The sequence below is a fragment of the Zootoca vivipara genome, chromosome 6, assembly GCF_963506605.1.
Source record: "Zootoca vivipara chromosome 6, rZooViv1.1, whole genome shotgun sequence".
In the NCBI taxonomy this organism is placed as follows: domain Eukaryota; kingdom Metazoa; phylum Chordata; class Lepidosauria; order Squamata; family Lacertidae; genus Zootoca; species Zootoca vivipara.
The window spans coordinates 46,874,251-46,897,626 of NC_083281.1; the positions used below are offsets into that span (position 1 = coordinate 46,874,251).

General features: G+C 42.8%; 1 protein-coding gene across 5 annotated transcripts in view; it reads left to right on the top strand.

The window, feature by feature from the left end:
• The window catches only part of GARRE1 (granule associated Rac and RHOG effector 1), a 59,509-nt gene that overhangs the window by 3,590 nt on the left and 32,543 nt on the right, over positions 1-23,376 (top strand). For 2 of the 5 annotated variants that reach the window (XM_035118654.2, XM_035118658.2), the window contains exon 1: positions 1,086-1,297. The exons of 1 other annotated variant lie outside the window; for it this stretch is intronic. The gene's annotated coding sequence lies outside the window, so the exon portion shown is untranslated. Of the gene's footprint in view, positions 1-1,085; positions 1,298-21,974; positions 22,025-23,376 lie in introns of those variants that run through there. 2 more of the 5 variants (XM_035118655.2, XM_035118656.2) reach the window with 2 other exon arrangements.

Sequence of the window (23,376 nt, forward strand, 5' to 3'; positions counted from 1 at the left end):
ACCAATGCCAAAAAGATGTCTGTGTTATCAAGAGGAACTGTTGCTTTGAATGTGTGAATGGCCACTGTCAATAATGTGATTCTCAGCATTTCAAATACTTCCGTCCTTCCTGTTAACAACACCCACATCATACATACGGTATATATGAGGCAGAGCTTATGCCATAACAAATGCAATAGGCATCCTAACCACTTAACTGGGAATAAGTCCCATTGAATGCAACAAGACTAACTTATGAGTATGGTAGGCATGGTTAGGACCACTTTTTAGTTGCCACAAGACCCGTTTTGGGTTGCAAGCGCTTATCATGGCTACACCTCTGGAAGATGAGTAATGATAATATTCACTGAAGATGTTCTGAGCTCTCAAATGGAAGAGTGGGATGCAAGCTGAATCAATAAATCATAATCGTCTGGGTGTGGGAGTTGTCACATTTAATCTGTTTTAATGCTTATATTACGTGTTTTTAATGAATAACTACTGTGGAACAGGGTTACTAATGTAAACACAATAAAACAGTGGCTGGCAATAATAATAACCTTATGCCTGAGTAAATGTGTTGTGCAGCCTTATCTGAGAGTAAGCTCTATTAAATGCAATAGGACTTACCCTTCTGAGCAGACATAGTTAGGCCGGCACCTTTAAGGTGTCACACCACTTGTTGTTTTCAGCTGCAAGAACGTAACGCGGCCACGCCTCTGGAAGCTAATAATAGCAATATCCTACCTTATGCCTGAATAAATGTGTTAGGCATCCTACCCCATTAACCCTGGAGTAAGCCCCGCTGAAATGCAGTAAGACCCTTACTAGGACCCTGAGTAGGCATGCTTAGGACCGCGCTTTTAACTTGACACAAGACTCGCTGTTCTTTGCCGCAAGAGATAAGCACGGCCACACCTCCGGAAGATAAATACCAAAATAAAATAAATTAAAAAAATACTTATTACTAATGAATAATGCAGCACTAATAAATAAGACTACGTACGGTACTAGGACTAATAAATAATGCAGGGCTGCTCGGCCCCTCCCCCCCGCATTCCTCCTCTCGGCCCCGCCCCGAGCCTGTCATTCCCCGCCCAAGCCCCTCCCCCTCGGCGCCCGGCTGAGGAGCCGCCGCCACCGCCGCTCCTGCTGTTGGCGTTTCCGGACTGCCGCCGCCTCCAACCGCCTGCTGCCGCCACCGCCGTCGACGCTCTCCGAGCGAAGTGTAGCCCGGCCGGGGCGGGGGAAGGGGCTGCTGCTCGTGGCCGGCTCTCGTCGCTCGGCCTGGGGGAGGCTTGTCAGCCGCGGCGGGCAGGTGAGCGGACCGAGCGGGGAGCCTCCGCCTTCCTCCTTCTCCGGGCCTGGAGCTGCCTCACGGAGGCCGGGCGGGCGGAGGAGAGGGCGCCGTCGTCGTGAGGGAATGCGGGGAGGCCAGGGTGCAGTTTGGGAGGGAGGGAGGCGCACGAACCACGCTGGGAAAGGGGGAGGCGCGGGGCAAAAAGGCCCCGTGTTTGTCAGGGGGAGCGGGCGGGTGTTTCCCTCTTGGGGGGGGGGAGCGGCTGAAGGAGAGGGGGCTGCAGCAGCAGGAGGGAGAAGCGAATGGGGAGGTGAGGGAAACCTTTAGGCAGTCCCTGGGAGGGGGCGCTGTGGGAGCCCAGACCCCCACACCTATCCTCCCCCCCCTCGGTTTGGGGGGGTTCAGAGAGAGGGGAAGGCTCTGCAATCCGTGCGGGGGGGCAAGGGGTGTCGAGGAGTTTCTGGAGCGACCCTCCCACCCCCGCGGTCTCCCGTCCCTTTTTCTTATTTATTTATTTTAAGGTGGGCTAATTCCGAGCGGGACTGCGCCTGCGCGAATTCCAATGCATCTTCCTGTGCAGAATAAGTGACCCAGCCCTGCGAAGAAGGCTCCTCTCCGGGCAGCAGCTCTCTCTAGGAGGGAGAAACGCCACTGCGTGTGAGGGCAGGCCGGCAGGCTGGCTACTAGTGTGCCAGGCCCTCGGAGGGAGGGGGGGGGAGGCCTGCTCTAATCTCTCTCTCGCTCCCTGGAGCCAGCCTCCCAGAGCAAAACATGACACCGTCACACAGGCCAAGAAAAGGGCCCCGGGATTCCTGGCTTGGGTGAGGACACCCTCTTCTCTGCCTTTCAAGCGCTCTCCCTCTGTTTCTCCCTAGCGCTTGTGATCTTTTTTGAAAAGCTAGGAACTGGAAATGTTAGCCTGCAAACCCCTTTTTTGTCCAAGGCTGGCAGGAGCCTCCTTTACCACCATCACCACCACCACCACCCCGCTTTAAAAGTTGACATGCCTTGCAAAGTGTTGTCTAATCCCTTGGACTTCAGCTGGTTGGCTGGGTTGCAGCCTGACCCTTGCGAGATTGTTCATTTTACCATCTGTAACGGTGGCAAACTCCCCAATGCATGTTTAGCCTAAAGGAGGGTTTGGGGTCTCAAAAGGTTGGGAAGACTGAACCTGTGTTGGTAGATGTGGAACTACTTCTGAACCTCTGGGTTTTGGCAGTTCTAAGGTGATCTTATTTAGGTGTGCTGTAGGGATATCCCTTTAATTGTTTGGTGTGGGGATGATTCTGATTGTAATACCGCTGGGTGGTTTTGGCTTATTCGAAAGCTGGGGACATCCTTGAAAGTTTTTTTTTGTAGCATCTTATCAGTACCTAGTAAACTCTTCAGCTGTGATTTCCTCACTCTAACACAATACCCTTGGTGAATGATTTGTTGTTTGAGGTACAAGGGTGCAGTTTATATTAGAATGGTAAAATATTCTTTTACCTAGTAACAGCGTTTTAGAATGTGGTTGAATTTTCATTATTTCACATTTCATTATTCAGTATACCAATAAGTGAGATGTAGTTCAGACTACTTTTAGCAAAATCTGTGTTCTTGAACATTAAGAAGCCCCTTAACATAGTAATTCTTGCCATTAAACTGGAAGGCTATCCATTAAACTGGAAGGCTATCACTGTAGAGTTCTGAATGGTATACTCCATAGTTGTAAAATATGTAATCTCGCTTTGTTCTTTATTGAATAAAAGTACTGAAATGCACATGACATCAGATTCTGCAGCTTGCAAACCTAACACAACTCCCCCTCCCTCACTTGTGAGGGGCTTTAATTTCTTTGTTAATGCATTTTCAATTTTAAAAATTGTCTATAATACAAAATTCTATGGAGTCATGGTTGTGAATTTCCTTCCCCATATCATTTTTGTAGTGTTTCTAAAGTCATTGGTTTTTTTTATAACATACTAAGTATTTTGCTTTTCCAGATGGATAGTCTCCACACTGTATCTTACAATAACCAAAGAGTTATGCAAATGAATAATGCTAATTTAAAGAAGTATGGAAACACATTGTAAATACCGTGTTTCTCATATTTTAAGGCACCCCTACAAAATAAGGCATGGCAGGATTTTCCTGAGGTGGAAAAATATAAGGCATACCTCGAAAATAAGCCGTGCCGGGTGGTGGGAGCAGGTCTGTGGCAAAGAAGGGTTGCTGCTGCCGCGTTAACCCCCGGGACCCGGCTGCAGCCTTTGCTTGCCGCGCGTGCAGGCCCAGGACCCGGCTGCAGCCTTTGCCTGCCGCGCGCGAAGACCCGGTGGGAGCAGATCTGTGGTCTGTACAGATACAGGTACTTAATTAAAAAATAAGACACCCCTTGAAAATAAGCCATGGTGGTTTTTTCAGGAAAAAATAAATATAAGACGTGTCTTATAATATGAGAAACATGGTATATACTTGTTTGGCAGATAAGGTATGCTCTTGGAACAGTTTTAAGAAATGAATGGTAGCAGTTCAACAGATTATAATGGCAGTAGAGCAAGTAGGTGTTGAGTTTAGCTCTAAGGAATTATGCATTTTTGTCTATAATGGGATCTGGTTCTTACATTAGCTTCTAAATAAGGCATTGTATGTTTATAGTTGCAGACTAGGCACTTGGAAGCAAGTCTCATAAGTCTTGAGACGTACTCTTGAGTAAATGAGCATAGGGATAGGTTTCACATGGGACTATTTTTCCTTGCTCTTCCCCCTTACAACTGAGAGGGAAAAGGGAAGCAAAACAGACCAATGGCATTGCATTTCGTCTTTAAGGACACACCTCCCCCAATGCAGTTCTTTGAAGGTAATGAGCATTGAACATTGGAGGAAGTTTTTGTACTGAAGGATCTCAAGTACTTTTATAAGTGGTAATAATTGGCCATCTAGTCCAAGAAAATCTTTGCACAGGTGGTAAAAATTAAAAGTTGTGCCATGCTTGTAATGAGAGAAACCCCTATCTTCTGTAAAGGGGTAATTTTATGATAGTTGGATCTTGATTCTAGATTCTAATTACAAAAGCTGCCACAAAGTTTCTCATAAGCCTTTATTGCATATTGCATGACATTGTGGTTCACTTCCAGAAGTACGCTGGGGTTAGTTCTTAATGCAGTTGATCTAGTTAGGCAAACTCACTGCTAGAAAATGGCAAGAGTGAGGCCAAAGGAAGTACAGTAATCCCAACTTGATGTAAAAGATAGATCATGGTTCAAATTCTAGTAGATTTAGGAGGCAGCACTAGATATAGGTGAGTTCACCCTTTGACTGCTGTGCCCTATCTGTTCCTCCTCCTTGGGGAGGGTGCTCAGTTAGGAGCTTTGTTAGGTGTGTGCCCCCCCCCCCGGTGAAGTGTGCCTCCCATCAAAAGTGTGTGCTGTAGCTTACAGAGAGGAGTATATATGTGATGGAGGTGTGTGGGTTCACAGCTATAGACAGTGATCTTAATTAAGGTTTTCATTAATCCCACACACAGGTATACTAGGAAACAATTCATGGGTCTATATTGCCTCTGGCATGATTTCAGATTGAAGCTTTTCCTCTTTAGAGATTGTTACAAGCATCAATTTCAGCCTGCTGAGTGAGAATGCATCATCTGGGCAGAATGGTTGGCTGTTGTGATTGAGAGCTGTGTGTGACACGTGTAACTGTGTGTGTGTAGTGAAACCAGGTACCCATGTCTTCATAAGTTCGAACCCCTTCACTTCCTTTTGCACCTGTGTTCTCAGAGCTCAGGAGGAATTGTATATGGACTTAATATAGAGCTGATGCCTGGACACTGCATTGACAGTTTCTCTGAGCTCCAAATGTTAAATGTCAGAAATTGTCCAGATGACATAATTAATTCTCCCCCTGCCCTTATAGTGCGAATACAGATGCATATAGTAGGAACCATTGTGACCTTTTCTTTCCATTGTATACCTCATTAACATGATTCATACTTTCGTCTCCTTCAGTGTACATACAGCTGCAACATTAATCAGTTATTCCTCTATTACTTATATATAAAAATCCCTGTGGGAGCTGTTCATATAGTCAGTCCCCTAAGCATTTTACTTCATTAATTCCAAAGGGTGGGCTACAACTGGTAGCCAATGGTTTATTCCTGGCTTACCACTGATGATGATGATGATAATAATAATAATAATTTATACCCTGCTCAGGGCGGCTATAATCAGGTATAAAAACAAGGACTTAAAAACAGGATTAAAATACAACTTAAAATGCAGCCTCATTTCAGTGGAAGCCCAGATCAAAAACTGCGGGGAGAAAATGTCAAATCTTCACCAAGGCCAACTATCCAGACTGGTCCTACGTGGGCCAGAAAAAAGCCACGTAAGTCCCCAAATAGGGGTTCCATCACAGAAGGAAAAGGAAAGAGGGGGAGGGGATCAGGCTGATTCCAAGCCAAAGGCCAGGAGGAACAACTCTGTATTACAGGCCCTGCAGAAGGAAATCAGATCCCGCAGAGCCCTGGTCTCATGAGACAGAGCATTCCACCATGCCGGAGCCAGTGTTGAAAAGGCCCTGGCCCTGGTTGAGGCTAATCTGACTTCCTTAGGGCCCGGGACCTCTAGAGTATTATTTATGGACCTTAAGGTCCTCTGTGGGGCATACCAGGAGAGGCGGTCCCTTAGGTACGAGCGTCCTAGACCGTAACTCCTGATTTGTTGATCCCTGTCCTGAAAAAGTATCTGCTTTGGCATGCTCAATATTTGCATCTGCATTTTGTCTTTATGTGACTGGCTGAATATATGTGGTTTACATGTTGTGTAACACCAACATATTCAAGTTCTTACAGATGCAGGATTTTTCTTTTATTGGCTATCAGTTCTGCCTGTTTTGTTCATATGAGGAATGGTACTAGGCAAGTCAAGTTTAAAGTAAGAGCAGATGCCCCAGAACTGCTGTTAGATCTGATGCAGCTTAGGCAGGAAATGTTTCCCAGTGGTTTGAAATCCCTTTATAAAATAACTGTATTTCAGGGGCTTTCAGCTCAGCACCATAGTGCCAAGAAGTCCGCCCTTGCAGTCCACGAGGCAATCTGAAGCATTGATCCAGACATTCACTGAGCTGTTGCTGCCCACCAACCACATGGAGCTGGCAGTGGGTGCTTCCTTACATGGAAGGCCTATTTAAAAAAAAAGGTGGGGGAAGAGGAGTGAGTGACCTTGCCTGCCAGCCACATGGTGGTGGGCACTTCTTTTGTTCCATGCAGAGGCAAAAAATTGGTGTTTGGGGGAAAGGAGGGTACATCAGGAATAGTCCTGTTCATTCAAGTTAGTGTGCTGTTGCTGGCCAACCTCATTTCACTGGTGGCTGGCACTTCCTTTCCCCGTTGGAGAGACTTCTTTAAAACAAATGCCAGGTGGGGGGAGGACCACATTTCTTCAATTTGCTTGAAGCTGATGCAACCATTTTGAGCTAGCAGTGGGCACTTCCTTTCCCTCTCAGAGGGGCTTTAAAAAAAGTTGCGCAGGAAGGGAAAGGGAGGTGTGTTTATTGTTGCTGCCAGCCATGGGGCTGGTGGCAGGCGTATCCTTCACTGAATGTATGTGTGGTCTTTTTGTGTGTGTCAGAGGGGGGGGTGGAGGGGAAGGTGTATATGTGTGGTTTCTGTGACATAGGATCGATTTCATAGAATCAGAGTTGGAAGAGACCACAAGGGCCATCCAGTCCAACCCCCTGCCAAGCAGGAAACACCATCAAAGCATTCCTGACAGATGGAATGCTTAAAGATCTCCAAAGGAGGAGACTCCACCACACTCCTTGGCAGAAAATTCCACTGTCGAACAGCTCTTACTGTCAGGAAGTTCTTCCTAATGTTTAGGTGGAATCTTCTTTCTTGTAGCTTGAATCCATTGCTCCATGTCCGCTTCTCTGGAGCAGCAGAAAACAACCTTTCACCCTCTTCTATATGGCATCCTTTTATATATTTGAACATGGCTATCATATCACCCCTTAACCTTCTCTTCTGCAAGCTAAACATACCCAGCTCACTAAGCCATACCTCATAAGGCATTGTTTCCAGGCCTTTGACCCTTTTTGTTGCCCTCCTCTGGACACGTTCCAGCTTGTCAGTATCCTTCTTGAACTGTGGTGCCCAGAACTGGACACAGTATTCCAGGTGAGGTCTGACCAGAGTGGTACTATTACTTCCCTTGATCTAGATGCTATATTCCTATTGATGCAGCCCAGAATTGCATTGGCTTTTTTAGCTGCTGCATCACACTGCTGACTCATGTCAAGTTTGTGGTCTACCAAGACTCCTAGATCCTTTTCACATGTACTGCTCTCAAACCAGGTGTCACCCATCCTGTATTTATGCCTTTCATTCTTTTTTGCCCAAGTGTAGTACTTTATATTTCTCCTTGTTAAAATTCATCTTGTTTGCTTTGGCCCAGTTCTCTAATCTGTTAAGGCAGGCATCCCCAAACTTCAGCCCTCCAGATGTTTTGGACTACAATTCCCATCTTCCCCGACCACTGGTCCTGTTAGCTGGGGATCATGGGAGTTGTAGACCTGGAGAGCTGCAGTTTGGGGATGCCTGTGTTAATGTCATTTTGAAGTGTGATCCTGTCCTCTGGGGTATTAGCCACCTCTCCCAATTTGGTGTCATCTGCAGACTTGCTCAGGATGCCCTCAAGCCCATCATCCAAGTCATTGATAAAGATGTTGAATAAGACTGGGCCCAAGACAGAACCCTGTGGCACTCCACTAGTCACTACTCTCCAGGATGAAGAGGAGCCATTGATGAGCACCCTTTGGGTTTGGTTAGTCAGCCAGTTACAAATCCACTGAATGGTAGCATTGTCTAGCCCACATTTTACCAGCTTCTTTACAAGAATATCATGGGGCACCTTGTCAAAGGCCTTGCTGAAATCAAGATAGGCTATATCCACAGTGTTCCCTTCATCTACCAGGCTTGTAATCCCAAAAAATGAGATCAAATTAGTCTGACGTGACCTATTTTTCAGAAATTCATGCTGACTTTTAGTGATCACAGCGTTCCTTTCTAGGTGCTCACAGACCGTTTGCTTAATGATCTGCTCTAGAATCTTTCCTGGTATTGATGTCAGGCTGACTGGGCGGTAATTGTTTGGGTCCTCTCTTTCCCCCTTTTTGAAAATAGGGACAACATTTGCCCTCCTCCAGTCTGCTGGGACTTCGCCTGTTCTCCAGGAATTCTCAAAGATTACTGCCAGTGGTTCCAAAATCACCTCTGCCAGTTCTTTTAATACTCTTGGATGTAGTTCATCTGGCCCTGGAGACTTGAATACATCTAAACTAGCCAAGTATTCTTGTACTACCTCCTTATTTGTTCTGGGCTGTGTTTCCCCTGCTGAATCATCTGCTCCATATTCTTCAGGTTGGGCATTGTTTTCTTTTTTGGAGAAGACTGAGGCAAAGAATGCATTGAGGAGTTCTGCCCTTCCTCTGCCCCCTGTTCGCATTTCACCATCTTCTCCTCTAAGTGACCCCACTGTTTCCTTGTTCTTCCTTTTCCTACGGACATACCCATAGTCCATAAGTTTGGCTTGCCATTCTTCCTTTGTTGGCCATCTTTCTCTTTACATCTCCAGCATATCTTAGATCCTGTTTTATACATTTTTGCAATTTTTCCCAGTGTGATATACCATCTATATATCAATGTCAAATAATTTTCTCTTAAAAATATACAATCTGTAAACTTTAATTTTGTTTTCCATAATCTTTCCCATTTATCCAACTATATATTATGCCCAACATCCTGAGCCCATTTTATTTGTGCCGATTTTACCATCTCATCTAAAGTCTCTCCATATAACAAAATGTTATATGCTTTTTTCAGCAATTTGGTGTTTCCCTCCACAATTTCCTTTTATAAGGTTTGAGATAGTACAGTATAGCTGAACCCCCTTTTTGTACAGACATTCTCAAGGAGCTATGCCTCGCAAGTCTACCGTAGTTGTCATTGAATTTTGTTTCCTTCCAAGATACAGATGGAGACAGACAATTATTTTAAGATTTAAAAGAGAAATTTAGATTCCATGGCATGTTGTACACTCTCTTGTCTCACTTTAACTGTCAAACAGGATTTGCAAGTTTTTGAAATGGTAAAGAAGTCTAAAAACCTGAAAAGTTATGTGTGCACATACCACAAGTAGTGATCATTCTTCCAGTCTGACTTCAACTTTGCTTTATTTTTTCCTGCAGCTCAAGTTTAAAAATGCTTCAAGTTTGATACACTACTAAGAATGTTATTTAAACAAGTACAGTGGTGCCTCGCTTAACGAATGCCCTGCTTAACGAAATTTCCGCTTAACGAAAGGATTTTTCGAGCGGAGGTTGCCTCGTTAGACGAATTCATTTTATGAAAAATTCGTCTAGCGAATCACGGTTTCCCATAGGAATGCATTGAAACTCAATTAATGTGTTCCTATGGGCAAAAAAAATTCAAAAAAAATGTAAGGCATTCCTATGGGATTCGCTAGACAAATTTTTCGTTACAAGAAAAGACCCGTGGAACGAATTAAATTCGTCTAGCGAGGCACCACTGTAAGTTCTGTTATAAAGATTGTATACTATAACAAAAAATAGCCTAATATTCCAAGCTGTACTGATCCAATATATACAATCAGTACTGGCCAGTCCCAGGGTATCAGGTTACTGCAGCAAAACTATGACTTCTCATCCAACCCAGTCTCTTTTGTGCCTTTATGGAAGCAGTTAGTTTTATATTCAGCTAAGATTTTCTCATAATAGATCCATTGAAATAGATGTATTTGAGTTTGTAATGTCCATTAATTTCAATGAGTCTACTCTGAGTAGATCTAATATTGAATACAACTCAGAAGGTCATAGAATCACAGATGTGAGAGAGGGAATATACAGAAACCACTTCTGCCAGGGGGATGCAAACTCACTGCTTCTGGTGACTGACATGCTGCAAGCTATGATTATTGGGTGTTAGACAGTTTCTTGCTTGGAGTAGCTCTGCAACTATGTGGACAGTCACAATATTCCAGGTTTGCTTGGACCACAGGTGTGTGAAAAGGCATTATGTTCTTGGCAGTTCTATTTTTGATGCCTTTTGTAGTGATCTAGAATTTGCCTTTCCCCCCACAGTTTCTGCATACTGGTTTGACATTTACATTGAGTTATCTACCGTGACCAAAAATCTCTTTCCCGATCAATCACTCATACCCCATCTATGTATAGGAAAAACTAAGATTGTTATCTTCAATGTACTCACTTCACACTTGCTTACATTAAACCTCATATGCCATTTGTTGCCCATGCCCAGTTTTGGGAGATACTCTTGGAGTTCTTTGCAACCTGTTATACTTCATACTACCTTGAATAATTTTGTACAGTACAGTATCTGTAAATTTGGCTATATCACTGCCGCTCCTAGACCATTTACAACCTAGTTAAAAATCACTAGTTCTAGGGTAGGTCCTTGGGAAAGCTCAATTTACACCACTTCATTGTGAGAACTTTGTGTTTATTTATTTCTATGCTTTGCCTCTTGTTCTTTAACCTTGTACCAATTCATACCCATAACTTGTAAGTTTACTCAGGAGGCTTTCATGATGGACTTTCTTAAAAGTTTTTTGGAAGTCCAAGTACACAGTGTCTGTTGGATCACCCCAATCTATGTGCTTTTGTAGAACTCTGTACTGTACTGGGTTAGTGAGACAGAATTTACCTCTGCTGAACCTATGTTAATCCTTCACATTATTTTGTATGCTTGATCATATCTTTTGTAATGCTGTCCACCAATTTCTTCAGAACTAAGTTTAAATTAACTGGCCTGTCACTTTCTGGAACATTGCCCCCCCCCCCCCCCCAATCCTTTTTTTAAAAATGGTTTTACGTTACCTGTTTCTAGCCTCCTGGTACATAGGCTGGTTGTAGCAAAAAGTTAAGTTTTGCTTTTTGTTTTGTTTTGTTTTGTTTTTAGAAGACTATTAATTTCTTATTTAAGTTTATTAAAAACAATTGAGTGAATACAATACAATGCAGACCTGGTAATTTGTTAATTTGTAAATAAGAAAGGAAGGTCATTCTTGCAGCTTGATACCCAAGTTCAGGCCTTCCCAGTAGTTCAGGCATATTTCCTGTCCCTAACTAGAATGGAAAAATCAGGATAAGAAAATAAAACTTCAGTTTCTATCTTACATAGTAAACGTGAGTCAAACTGCACTGTTGGGTATGGTGATAAGGCAAACATGATGAGTCACAAATCCTTATCTTTGTGGGAAGGTAACATACTTGACCTCTGCGGTGCTTGGTTTAGTGGTTTTAAAAAGGTTTTGATCTGCTAAGTGAAACACTGTGATTTGCAGATGTTGTTGTATATGAAATCTAGTCTAGCCACTAACTATTAATGTTTTTTTTTTCTATTAAAAGAATGTCGCATTCTTGTGGTGAAGGATTGGTATGATGGAGTAAATCTGTAGTCAACACATTGGCAGTTTGGGAGGGATGCACAGTGTTTCTTCTTTGAAGACTGAGCAAAGAAAAATACTTACTTTCCAATTCTGGAAATGATGTGCCTTTTGCTTAAAAATACAAGGCTAGTCCAGATTTTATGGGCCGCTTGGTCTCTCCTTTTCGCTTCAAGGGGAGTCATGACAGAGGTTTATAAAGTTATGCCATTGTTTTTGTCTAGTTTCACTTTTCATATTGTTTGTGGCTGTATTCCTGTACACCCTTACCTGAAAATAAGTCCCTTGGAACTCACTGGTGCTTACTTTTCAGTATACATGCATAGAGCTGCACTATTAGCATTGCCTAGGAAGGATGCAGCAGTCTTGTTTTAGATTTTTGACACCATTCGGTGATTTCACATTACATATTTTTGAAAAGTTTTTGTCTTTTTACTGTGCATTTGGACACTGCTTGAGATCTTGTAACCACAAACAAGAACTAAAATAAAGATATAAAAACCTAACAGAAACAACCCTCCCCCTGCTAACAAAATATCTCAAACACCCCAGACCCACTTCTCATCATTGGCTGCCAGTCATGATAGCTGCAGCCTTTTGGAACTGGACTCCACCAACTCCCGTCCCCAACACGCTATGTGAAGGATGAAAAACTCTTGTCCCTCTAGATGTAGATTGATGAGCACCTGTTTTGCATACAGAAGGTCCCAGGTTCAACTCAACTTCTCCAGACAGGACTGGGAATGTCCTCTGTCTTAAAACCTGGAGAGCTCCCACCAGTCAGAGTAGATCAGGGGTAGGCAACCTAAGGCACCTGGACCACAAGTGGCCCACAGGGGCCGTTTAACCTGCCCACGAGCTGCCCCTGAACTGAGCTGGCCGCTTTTCGAGTCCCCGCGCACTGCTCTAAACCAGTGTGAGGACTTGCTTCCATGGCACCAGAAATTGCGTCTCTGCAGATGCAGACACCGGAAATCATGAGTGTGCATGCCGACCCCTGGAATAGATTGTCTTGTGCAAGATGAACAGTGGTCTGACTTTGTATAAGACAGAGTGCCATGGATTGAACAAGAAGTGTGTGTGTGTGTGTGTGTGTGTGTGTGTGTGTGTGTGTGTAATATTTCAAACAGAGCAAGCTCTTAGGGGCTTTCACTTGCTAGTATTTTGACCTATTGTCTATACTGGCCAGAGGTTCATGAATCAGAAAAAGATGTGGGAGAGAGGGAGGGTGTGGCAGTGCCATTTTAAAGTCCCTGCACAGGCATCCCTCCACAGTTCTAATGTTTCAGCAAATTGGAAACGTAACATTTCACATTCTTTTGGCTCAACTCAAATCTGTAGAGCTCACAAGAGAATAGCTGCAGGAACTTGTCTTTCACAGTTACTTTGAACAGAGGAGGCTGTTGGGTTGAATGGGTGTTGACCCTGCCAGCACCACCCTATCAATCTAGGCTGGGAGGTGCTTGGTTTAATAAACTATTTTTTCCAGACTTATATGCATACTGATTTGGAAGACAGTCCCACTAAGTTTGAGGGACCCAGGTGGCGCTGTGGTTAAACCACTGAGCCTAGGGCTTGCTGATCAGAAGGTCAGCGGTTCGAATCCCTGTGGCAGGGTGAGCTCCCATTGCTCGGTCCCAGCTCCTGCCAACCTAGCAGTTCGAAAGCACATCAAAATGCAAGTAGATAAATAGGAACCGCTACAGCGGGAAGGTAAACGGCGTTTCCATGTGCTGCTCTGGTTCGCCAGAAGTGGCTTTGTCATGCTGGCCACATGACCTGGAAACTATACGCCGGTTCCCTCGGCCAATAATGCGAGATGAGCGCGCAACCCCAGAGTCGGTCACGACTGGACCTAATGGTCAGGGGTCCCTTTACCTTTACCTTTACCCACTAAGTTTAGTGAGGATCATTGTCAAGAAAGGTGTGCACAGCACCATGCTATTAGTCATAGTGCTTTGTTGACGTTTTCTCACTGCCTGTAGAGCAGAAAGACCCCGGCTGGTACTTGAGGATAGGCAACATTGCTAAGAAAGAGGAGGCCTTGTCTGGCTGCATTTGTTAGCATATGTACTTAGGAAGCGATCTTATGCCAATCTTAGTAGTGTCTCTACACTGACTGGCAGCATCTCTCCAGATGGGTCTTTCCAAGCCATGCCTGGAAATGCTGGGGATTAAATTTAGGACCTTCATGCAGACCATGCTCTTGTGCAGTCCCCCATGTTACATCTTTAATTTATATATAATACATCATCCTGCAGGTAGAAAGAAGCAACTAAAGTGGACTTAGAAATACTATTTCAGTGTCGTTCACATCTGGGGAACTTCATCAGGACAACATGGACGCTGCATTAGGTGACTCATCTGCTTGATCACAGTGGGAGGTGGCACAATAGCATGTTTTAATGCTGATACAAAATAAAATACTTGGTATTCTGTCATCTGGAGCAGTAATTGCATCGTGATTGGAGCAAAGGTGTGCAGGTCATTTGATTTCCATGCATTAACACCAGAATAGTGCCTGTTGAACAGATTATGTAGTGTTGCCACCTTTGTTCCCATGCATTTAACATTTGCACACTAGGCAGAAATCCATCAGATGAAGCGTTCTCTGACGTTACATCACTTCTGTGGGGAAAGTTCCATCTGATTAATTTCATTTCATATACAACCTTTGTTCTTAAGGAACTTGGGAGTGCCATGCAGTGGTTATTTAATTTTATATCCTCAACATCACTGTGAGGCAGTGTTCAAAACTTCCATTGTTATAGGCACATTTTTGCGACAGGGAATTTCATTAGCGCGAGCAGTTTCTGAGCTCTGGGTGCAGTACTGCATCTAAGATTTCAGATTAAACCTGCAGAGTGGAAGGAAAGGAGGACCCTTTTCTGCCTCCCCATTTCCAGCTACTCTCGGAAGACTGGAGAAGAGACCCTCTTAAGAATATTAGGGGGGTGGGAAGGGGAAAGACTAGACTATGTGAAAAATGAACATAATATTTTAGCTGCAGTTCGTTCATTTTAAGCTTTGAAATGGCAACCCTAATTTGATGTACAGTACCTCATTTGATATGGGACAGTGGGTGGCGCTGTGGGTTAAGCCACTGAGCCTAGGGTTGCTGATCAGAAGGTTGGCGGTTTGAATCCCTGCGACCCATTGCTCAGTCCCAGCTCCTGCCAACCTAGCAGTTGGAAAACACGTCAAAGTGCAAGTAGATAAATAGGTAAACGACATTTCTGTGTGCTGCTCTGGTTCACCAGAAGCGGCTTTGTCATGCTGGCCACATGACCTGGAAGCTGTACGCTGGCTCCCTTGGCCAACAACACGAGATGAGTGCCGCAACCCCAGAGTCAGCCACGACTGGACCTAATGGTCAGGGGTCCCTTTACCTTTTCCTCATTTGATGTTTGCCCATTTTGAAGATTCTTTCCCATTTTCAGAATTTGACTGAAATTGCACATTATAAGGCTGTTTTGTTAAGCCATGGGTGCCTAATGTTGTACCCTCATAGAAATTCCCTTTGGCCCCTGCCAAAGCTCCCTGTCCTTCCCAGTCTCTCAAAACTGAGGTCTTAGGGTTTTTTTAGTATGTTGCCTGTTTATTGGGAGGGGCTGCCTGCTTTTTTTGACTGTGTTTTTGTTTTGTAGATATGTTAAGTATTTTGCATGTTTGCATGTATTCTGATCATACAAGTTTTTCTTCCATGAGATGGATATTATGTTGTGCCCATTATAGTTCCTTAGATTTCCGAAAATGCTACGGGGACCAAAAAGGGCAAGGACCCTGAGTTAAGCTTAAATTTACCCTATATTCAAGCAGTTGTCTGGTAGTCATAGGTGACAAAGAAATGTAAGCAGGTGAGTGCATGGATTCTAAGGTGGCAGCCACTGAGGAATGAAATGTTTGTAGCAGCAGCCTGCAAGATAGCAACAAGAGAACAGGCCTTTTCTGTAATGCACCCCCCTAATCTGTGCAGTGCTCTCCCCACGGTGTCAATGTTCTTTACAAAGATGAATAGGAGGGGGGGCACTCATGAAGAGCCAGGCATAAGAACCCCAATAAAGGTAATTGATATTTCATTTCACTTCATTTTGCTTCATGTTCATTTTTTTGAATGTATACTTATCCTACCATTGCTGTATTGTTTCAATGACTGTATTGCACCAACATAATAATTGCCAACTACCCAAGCATACAAACTTAAATTAAAATATTTATATTCCTCTCCATGATACTCAAAGCTGTGTGCATTAAAACAATTTTAAAAAACCACTCCACAGTAAATGATGCATGATGAATTCCTTGTAAGCAAGATAAGCACTGTAGCAACACTGTTATTAAGGGAAAGTTCACAGCTTTTGTCTGTTTTTGTGCCTTTTCTGTAAGGCTAAGTTAAACTGGGAATTGCATTGGAGAAACTACCCAAGCTATCAAAGCCAAGTTACTGAACTGGTAGCTTTGAAATGCATACTTTTAGCAACATGTTATGAAGGGTTTGTAACTATTATTTAGTTACAAACAGTAAATTTTTTAGCACAAACAGTTCTAGTTTCAAAATAACTTTGTGTGATTGAATAGGCCAGTCCAGATGTCTTGTTTCTTTTATAATTTATAATATGGGTGTAATTCTGTGCAGAGGCTGTTCTTGGCAAAGAGGTTCAAAATATCAGCCTAGGAAACTGAAACTTAAAGGGAGAAGAATTGTAGTTACTAGGGAATCGGAAACGTTGCAGAAGTTTCCGCTCTTCTGATTGGTTAAGAAGTTGAGCGGTACAAGGTTGAAATCTTGTATATTACTTTTTTTTAATTTTTACTTTGCCCGATCTTTATTAGGCATTACAAGTACAGTAGCACCTCAGCTTACGTTGCCCTTGGGTAACGTAAACTTCGGGTTCCGAAAGCGACAAACCTGGAAATGTTTTGCCGCATGCGCAAAAGCACTCTACCACTTCTGCGCATGCACATGTGCAGAAGTGGTCTGTCATGCTATGCGTGCGTGCACAAAAGCCGTACCTCCAGTTGCGGAAACCTCGGAATCCGACCGGAGCTCCGGAACTGATCCTGTCCGCAACCGGAGGTACCACTGTATAGGCCATCATAAAACATCCATATATAATTTTTTTTAATATATACAAATAGCCATGTAAAATATATAATGATGAGGATTTTCATTGGGATTTCTTCCCTCTGAATAGTGCCATTCAGCACTCTAAGAGATACTATTGGGTGTTGTTACTGGTAGGTCTGTCTTGCCAAAAACTTTCCCCCTCAATTTTTGTCATCTGCATATGGCTCATAGGCTGTTGTTTTTAAAGGTGCCAGTGTCATGGGCTTAAATAGCCTTGTTTTGCTTGGAAGATCACAAAGTTTAATCCTGTCAGCATATTTTGTGCTTTACTAAGCAATAATGGCACAATAGAGACATATGGTTTCAAGTTCTTGCTTTGATGCCATCTCAGGTCAGCCCAGACACTAGTAGAGCTTCACAGGCATTGCTGGAAAGCTCACACTACTATATTTGTTTTGACAGACCTGGAGAGAATCATTGACATCTTCTGCTGGAGGGACTTGAAGCTGTCTGAATACAACACTTCTTAGAAGATATTGGACTTTAAGGAGTCCAGACATCAATAATAGTGTACACCAGATTGAATGGAAAATGAGACACACCACTGACAATACACAAGTTAACAGTATCTGAGTCAAAATGCTGCATGATTGTCAAGAGTCCTGTTCCACCAGCAACATAAGTCTCTATTCCAACCCATATTGGCCGACTACTACTCTTGATAACTCCAGTAGCTCCACTTCTGAATTGATACTATGCAGCACTAGAAATTCCCCACATCGTTGCTTCCCCCCAATATTGGTAGAGCCTCTGAGAAACACATATGATCCTCAGAGTAAAAATGTAGAAAATCCAATTTTTCTTATAAGATATTTTAAATGCCTTTTTCATTGACTATACCTGCTTTGGAAGGATACACTCAAGGTTATGGAGGGCAATCTTTACATCCATAGAAATTTTCCATGTCAATGGGTCTGTCAAAGTTCATAACATAAGGCAACACGTGGGCTAATAATGTATTGGCAATATTTATGAAAGACTATCAATTGTTTCTTAACTCATAAACAAAAGCCATATAATTGTTTACTATAAATATTTCTTCCTTTGACAGGGACGTCTGTCTTTTCAAAAATCCTGTATATCATGCATGGCACCCTGTCTATTTGGAAGGGGGCATAAATTTGAATATCATTCATCAACATCTGATTGTGATGAAATGCTAGGCTCACTCGTGAACCTAGTGGCATTCGAAGGATTAAATCTAGAGTCAGCCTTTTGTTGATCAGATTGTTTCATGTTGTAACACAGCGAAAGTTCATAACATAGCAGTCTACTTCATGACTAGAAGACACCCCTTCCTTGAATCCTCTGGGATCTAATCCAGGAGTAGCTACCATAGTCTACTGCCTCAGCAGTAAAATTTCCCTTAGAGTAAGAAAACACTTCAATTCCTGTAGCTGCATCATGCTTTTTAGCTTTGTTATCAGATACTTGCTATTGTCTTGTCCACCTTTAGTTTTGCCGAGTCAGCTTTGGTTGATCTAGTTTTGACACTGCTCACCACTCTTCCACCAGTGTCAACTGCTCCATCCCTCTTGGAGAAGAATAATAGAATTATAGAGTTGGAAGGTCATCTAGCCCAGCCCCCTGCAATGCAGGAATCTCAACTGAACCATCCCTGACAGATGACCACCAGACTGCTTAAAAACCTCCAGTGAAGGAGAGTCCACAACCTCTCAAGGGAATCTGAGCTGTTTGCTGGTGCTATCTGCTGGTTTTCCACCAAGGCAATTTTATAGTCAACATGGATTCTCTGCCTCTGCAATCGCATTCAGTAGACTTTTCATTGCCCTTGTCTCTTTTTTCTGTGTTGTTAAAGATACCACCTCTGGTTCCACCAGTCTGCATGATGACACAATACCAGCTTAATTTTTTTTGTTTATTCTGTGCATATTCCATGGTCTATAGATGATGGCAATAATTTTAGAAGTGGTAACTCCTCTTCAGGCTCAGGGCCCAATGCTGATCATCCTGTGCTATCATCTTGGAATGAACAATCAGAATTTCCTTAATGTTATATTGGTATTGGTACAATTCCTTTATTATAGGAAACATTTGAGAGGATAGGAAGACAATATGGAGTGAAGTCTAACTGCTTTGTTAACAGCTTTGAAGTGACTTCCCCTGGTAGCAAGCCTGGCAGTGTGTATTGAAGTCTTGGGCTGCAGAGATGACAAAACCCTCTCTCAGCCTCACTGATGTGGTCCAAAGGAAAGCAGAACAATACATCTGGCACCAGCTTGGCTGTAGGAGTTGCTGAAAGTAAGCATACAAGGCACCATCCAACTGTTATAGCGACAAATCCACTCCAGATTTGTGTAGCCTGCCCTTCTCCCAGAAATATCCTGCAAGGCAGTGGGGCTTAGGACCAGAGTTTTCACTTCCCTCTTCAGCACATGCAAGGAACTGTCTTCTTGACAGTCGGACCCACTATTGATCTTATTTGCTCAATCTGCTTTAGCCTGTCTTTGTATGCAGGGGAAGTCCCTAACTCACTGAGGGTTTTAGACCCATCAGCTACCCTCACCTGGTTTAGCTGGCCAGCTGAAGTTGTTTCTGGGGTGCGACCAGTTTCACATGCTGACAGCTTCTAGGAGCCACAGGTGAGAGTTGAGTGCAGGGTAGGGACCAAAGGTGGACAAACTACCCCAGAAGAAGCATGATGTGCCCCCGAAAGGTTCTACCCCTCCCTTAACACCCCATACACCCCTACTTTGTTGTAGGAGTGGTTAACATTTTGTCACATTCACTATTGGCAAAACCCTTAGAGGACTACATGTATACACATACAGCAGACAGACAACACTCAGAATCTCCCCCACCCACCCAAGGTTAGGGGCTGTCTGTAAATATGGACAGGCCTAACACTCAAGGTCTGTGAATGGAAAGCGTCATTGTCCAGGATATGGTGTAGCTCATTGACATGTTGGAAAGATTTTTAGCTGGGTGCTGTAGGTGTCTAGCCATGTTCTGTCTCTCCTTTGGTTATTCCTGGATACTAGTCTGTGTTTAATGTCATTTGGTGAAGTGTCACAGACTAAAATACCTGAAATAAATCCTTTAGTTGCTCATCTCTGAGCTGGAACAGATGCAGTTATATTGTAGGGTTGTACTGTTTTTCATTTTTCACTATAGCACTATGCTTGTTGATGGTGCTGAATTTCCTAGTTTCTTTTTTACAAATAAATAAATGAAAATCTTAATTTATGCTCTTCAATGCTTCTGTTTCTTTGTGTCTAAAACCCACGCTGAAGCAGCTTGTTGAATATTAGAAGTAAATGTGTTCAGTAAAATAAACCTTTTCTGCAGGTATGGCCTTGGTGTGCCCTGCTCTTTGGCAGTTCCTCAACTCTTATATCTTTGATGCTCAAGCAATAGGACAACCGCATGAATTTGAAAATAATCTCATTAAAGAAAGAAAAATAAATCATTCTGTATTAGTGCTCTGATGTTTATTTGATTGATCTAATCAGTTTAAGACAGATTAAAAAGGTATACCCAGTTAATTAAACTGCAGGCCTCTTCTCTCTTCCCGCCCCCCTTACCAGCACTTGTAAACATATGGATTGTAAGTACAGTCGTACCTTGGTTGATGAATGCCTTGCGACTCGAACATTTTGACTCCTGAATGCCACAAACGCGGAAGTGAGTGTTCTGGTTTGCGAACGTTCTTTGGAACCCAAACATCCAGTGCAGGTTATGCGGCATCCAGTTGGCTGCAGGAGCTTCCTTCAGCCAATCGGAAGCCATGCCTTGGTTTCCCAATGTTTTGGAAGTCGAACAGACTTCTGGAACGGATTCCATTTGACTTCCAAGGTACGACTGTATACTCTTAAGAGGCACTCCCCTTTGCTCCCTCCTCTAAGTAAATGTTTGTTCTAAGAACCTTCTACAATGTACACATATATTCTCTAAACAAAGTGTGGTTTTGATTTTATTTTTTCCTATATATATTTTAAAATACAAACTTGCATTTATTTTAAATAAATTAACCGAAGTGAAATAGAAGAGGCAGAATGTACCATAACCTTTGAGTGTTGATTAATAATAACCATGTTCACTAATCCTGACTTCAAAACAACTTTTTTTTTTACTTCATAAATATTTATTTTATATGCAAACTTAACTGATAATCTTCCAAAAGTATATGAGTGATCAAGTAGAGTATCTTTAAATGAGTCCCGGTTAAGGAATATTGATTGGAACAGACCATACTGGGCAAGTAGCATAGGAGGAAGTACAAGATAAAAGTACCTGTGTTTGCACGTGCTGCAGAGGTTTCTTGGAAACTGAAAGGAGGCAAGTAAAGTGAGGGGAGGTAAACTCATGTAGTTGCGTAGTACACAAATGTTGAGCAAGAATAACTCACTTGATTGGATTTACTTAACAGACTTGTTCAAGAAGCTAAATAGATAATATATATATATTATAGTATAGTGCAAAGTCTATTACCAGGCACCCAACAAATGTGAGGCATTAGGAACAGCAGATAAACCAGCACACACGAGAACAGATGGAAGTTCATTTCAGAAAGCAATGCAAAGTCCTTTGGGTTAAAAAGAAGCTGGAACATGGCATAGTCCTGTGATGCATTTTATTGTAGGGTCTTTTTTGTACTGGGCTTTCTGCCAGAAAGGAATCCCTGTGATCAATTCATGAACTCATTAAAGCTTAGACAGTTGAAGTGATGTTACTGTAATATGTTCTTGGGATAGGGCAGCCTGTAGATTTAAAGATACCCACTCTCATCAAAGAAACATTTTCCTTTTCCTGTTCTCATATTTCCCCCCTATATACTCTAGTCAAGGAGTATCTTGTCTTGGAGTTTTCTTGTTGCTCCGGATACTTTTGGTCTTGCCAAGGAAGGCTTGGGGTTAGTGTGACTCTGACCCCTGTCCTCAGTAAGTAAAAGAACACTGTGTGCCACAAGTAGGCTATTGAAGTGACATCCTCTCACAAGTTAGTGCCAGAAGAATGCATAGGTAGTAATCAGCTTGTTAGTTCTTTGTGGTTTCCTTTTCAGATTCTACTTTGAAACCTGCAGCATAGACCAGGTATCTAGTGTATTTCACCTAAACCCTTACTGTTCCTTGTCTTTCAGAGGTCACTGCAAGTTGGAGGGTATACTTCGCTGTTCTCTCTATAACAGAGGTAAACCCATTTTTGTTGATCCCATGGAGAGAGAGGAGAGGTTGAGTCCAGAGTCTCTGGTTTTCCCATGTGTTCTCTTTCAACTTGTGTCTCTTGACATGAGACATAATAGTATTTAAAGAGTTGAAAGTGGCTTGAGAGAGAACTCTAGCCTCATTTGCATGTAACAGTAAGGCATGAACTCTGTTGATGCACATATCCTGAATGCTACTTCACTCCTCCCCTGTGTGAATGCCTAAACAAACCAGAATTGATATAGCTCAATGTTGGATCTGAACTGAGATTACGGATCACTAGCCAACCTTAACATATGATTTGCTGTTGGCTTACCACTCCTGGTTTGTTGGGGCAGAGTGAACCACAAACCAAGGTTCAAACACAACAAATGTTTGTTAACTCTTTTGTTTCATGGTTTGTTAACTCATTCATGCTAAGGGTGGAACAAAGTGGGAGTGATCAGTATGTGTGCACTAACATGCATCTTGTGCACACTATGGTTTATTACCGGTAAGCCAAGGCTTACCTTGTGCACATGTGGCCATTGATTCCCATGATGTGTGTACACATTTATTTTATCTCACCACTGCCTCTAGTTAGACATTATTAGGCAAGTTTTGGAAATAATTGAAAAGCACAGTGTCTGTTAACTTAAGGTGAAAGCGGGACATAGATGCAGTGATCCCTCTCTGGAGCTTCTTTCAGCTTTCTCAAAAAACTAGTGTCTGTCTCCAGCATTTGATTGACCAACCCAATAAAAAAATAAGGGGTGGCTATTTGAGGATAATCGAGCATGTAAACAAAGCTGAGACTCCAACCATAGCTGTAGAACTGTGGAACAATGTGCATATTGTAGTTAAAAGAGGATAAAAAATAAGCCAGTTGTGCAATGACATATCAAAGCCAAATTGAAATACAGAATTTTAATACCAACAGGTACTTTAAAAAGTACATTGTGTTCTAGGGATATGTCTAAAAGATTAACCACCTGATTCTAAGTATAGCTACTCAGAAGTAACTATTGTTAATTAGGGCTACTTTGGCCTATTTTTTCAGTTGTGTGTAAATAAAATAGGGGGGGGCAGGCAGGCAAAAACCAAGAAAGGTGAGCCCTAGGGGCCAAATTAATCTCTGATTTTGATTAGAGCAGTGATACTGGAGAAAGGGGGCATTTAATTCCAGTGACTCTGAAACTCTTGTTTGATCAGAAGGAGGAGGAATACAGTAGCTGTCACCTATATTTTCCTCCCTGAGTGTAGACTAGCAAACAGAAACTGTGGTGGGGGGTAAGGGAAAACACATGGGGGTGGAGGAACACACCATGATGCTGGTGATTGAGTATAACAGTGTTTCTC